The following is a 3,035-nucleotide window of genomic DNA, read 5'->3' on the forward strand; positions in this document are numbered from 1 at the left end:
CTTCGGTCCAGGGCTGTCTCAGCGTCAGCGGCAGGAGAGGGCCCGAGCTCTGGGCGGCAGCCGCTCAGGCTCTTCCGCGCTCCGAATTCTGGCGCCACAAGCTCCGCGCCAGCGGCCGCAGCGCGCGCGCCCGGAATCCCTCCGCCTTCTGTCCCGCCCACGCCGCCACCCTAGAACGGTGGACTCGAAACTCTCCTCCCATTTGCAGAGCAAGGGAGGCCGCGCCGAAGGTGAGAGGAATACATGCCGACAGCGTCGAAGACCTGAGCGGACAGTAGGGAGAGAACGCTGACTTCCTTTCCCTTATATAGTCCTGGCTCGCTGAACTCGGCGGACGGAGACGGCAGAAGCGGTGCGAAGTCCCGTTTGGAATTTTGGCGCGTGGACGGCGGAGGGGGAAGGGAGACCTCCGCCCGCTCTGATTGGCTGGCGGGGCTTGGCGTCTCCTCCCCGCCCCTCCCGACACCTGCGTGCTCCTTCCCGCCATCTAGGATTCAAATGCAAAACGTCCAGTCCTTGACTGGAGGGTAATAAAGCACTTGGCCTTTGACAGGTTTTGACTTTGAGCTTTAAGAGCTTTTTATTGATGGTTTAACCAAAACAAGTTAACTACCAAAAAGAAAGAAAACAAAAGGAGCTAAAAGCGAGCCAACAGAATGTATAGTTAAGGACGCAGCTCCCTACCCGGCTCTGCCATATCCCACGCAGATGATCTTAAGCAAATTGTTCATCTCTAGGGCCGGGCACGGTGGCTCACGCCTGTAATCCTAGCACTCTGGGGGGCTGAGGCGGGAGGGGAGGATTGCTCAAGGTCAGGAGTTTGAGACCAGCCTGAGCAAGAGCGAGACCCCCGTCTCTACTAAAAAATAGAAAGAAATTAGCCGGACAACTAAAAATCTGTATAGAAAAAATTAGGCGGGCATGGTGGCGCGTACCTGTGGTCCCAGCTACCTGGGAGGCTGAGGCAGAAGGATCGCTTGAGCCCAGGAGTTTGAGGTTGCTGTGAGCTGGGCTGACGCCACAGCACTCTAGCACCGGCAACAGAGCAAGACTCTTGTCTCAAAAAAAAAAAAAATTGTTCACCTCTCCGTGTCCTGATTTCCTTATCTGGAAAATATCTATAATGATATTATACCCTAGAGCCGTGCCTACATATAAGTGCCCAATAAATGTTTGTTACCATCACAGATTTACAGAAAATGCTAAGATGACAGCATTTACTTGACTACTTTGAAATAGATAACATGCTGAATGATCAGACTGTGAGAGGAATCCTAGTGAAACAGACAAAAGCTATTGATTTGGATGATTGCAGTTCATTAATTCAACCTTTGTTAAATATTTATTGCGCATCTATTATGTGCCAGGTATTATTCTAAGCACTGGGAATGCAGCAGTGAGCAAAAAGAACAAAAATGCCCTCATTGAACTTAAATTCTAATGGAAAGAGAAAGATAATAAACTAAATAAATTTTTTTTTAAGTGGTTAATGCCAGGCCAGTGGCTCATGTCTGTAATCCCAGCTAATGGGGAGACTGAGGTGGGAGGATTGCTTGAGCCCAGGAATTGGAGGCTGCTTTGAGCTGTATGATCTTGCCACTGCACTCTAGCCTGGGCGACAGAGCAGAGATGCCAATCTCTTAAAAAAAAAAAAAAAAAAAAGAAGTGGTAGTGTTACAGAGAAATACAGGTAAGGAAGGGAAGCCGAAGAGAGCAATTTTAAACAGTGTGGTTAGGGACGGTCTTGCTGAGAAGTCTGAGCAGAGACCTAAAGGAGGTTAGATATATCTAGGAGAAGAGAGACGCAGGAAGAGGGAAGGGAGAACAGTGAGACTGATGAGAACAGAGCCGCTGGGAGAAGATCCTGCTGGGCTGTGAGCCTCAGTAAGTTTTTTGGATTTTATTATAAGTGGGATGAAAAGACATCAGAGGGTTTTGAATGGAGAAGTGATTTATTCTGACTTTCAAAAAGAATCCCTTTGGCTGCTGCATGGAGAAGGCAATATTTGAGGACATACTAAAAAAGCGTTTATTGTTTATCTGAATTTCTAATTTAACTAGACATCCTGCATTATTATTTGCAGTCTGGCAACTCTAGTTAGGACGCCACTGCAATTACCCAGGCAAGAGACAACGGTGGCGCAGACCAGTATGAGAGCAGTGGAGGGAATGAGAAATGTCAGATTCTGGGTATATTTGGAAGAAAGAGCTAAGTTAATTTGCTGATTAATTGCATATAGGGGTGAGACAGAGAAGTCAAGGATGACTCCAATTTTTGTTTTTTGTCTGTTTTGTTTTGTTTTTTTGCTTAAGCAAATGGAAAAATGAAGTTGCCTGCAACTGAGATGGGGAAGGTTAGGGTAAAGCAAGCTTGGGGAGAAAATCAGGTATTCCTTTCCATGTGCATTTAAGATCTGGAAATTGTTATATGTTCTAAACTTAAAATTTGGCTTTTAAAAAAGTTTTCAAACGTGTGCACCATGATATTTACTGCAACATTATTTATAATGCCAAAAAACTGAAAGCAACTTGAATATCCATCAGTGGGGCCTCATTAAGTTAATAGTAATGCTGCTGGGTGCAGCATTGCATGCCTATAGTCTCGGCTACTCCGGAAGCTGAGGGAGGAGGATCACTGGAGCCCAGGAGTTTGAGGACAGCCTGGGCAACATAGGGAAACCTATCTTTAAAAAAATAATAATTTATAAGAATGCTGTACAGTCATTAAAAGTTATGCTGTAATTCTGTTAATTTAATTACAGGATATAGAAAGTTGTACACAATGCATTGTAACTTGTTAAACTACAAAGAAATAGGTACTGTGTAGTTCCATCTTTGTTAAAAAATAAAGTATACATGTATTCTTGCATTGAAAAAGCCTGGAAGAAATGATACCTAATTGTTAACAGCAGTTAAATTTCTGGATGGTAATATTATAGTTGTTGTTTAGTTTCTTTATACTTTCCCCAATTTTTATGATTTTCTGCATGAATATGTGTTACTTTCACAATAGAAAAAAGCTTTACATGTTTAAT

Source organism: Propithecus coquereli, unplaced genomic scaffold, assembly GCF_000956105.1.
Source record: "Propithecus coquereli isolate 6110/MARCELLA unplaced genomic scaffold, Pcoq_1.0 Scaffold68, whole genome shotgun sequence".
NCBI lineage: Eukaryota > Metazoa > Chordata > Mammalia > Primates > Indriidae > Propithecus > Propithecus coquereli.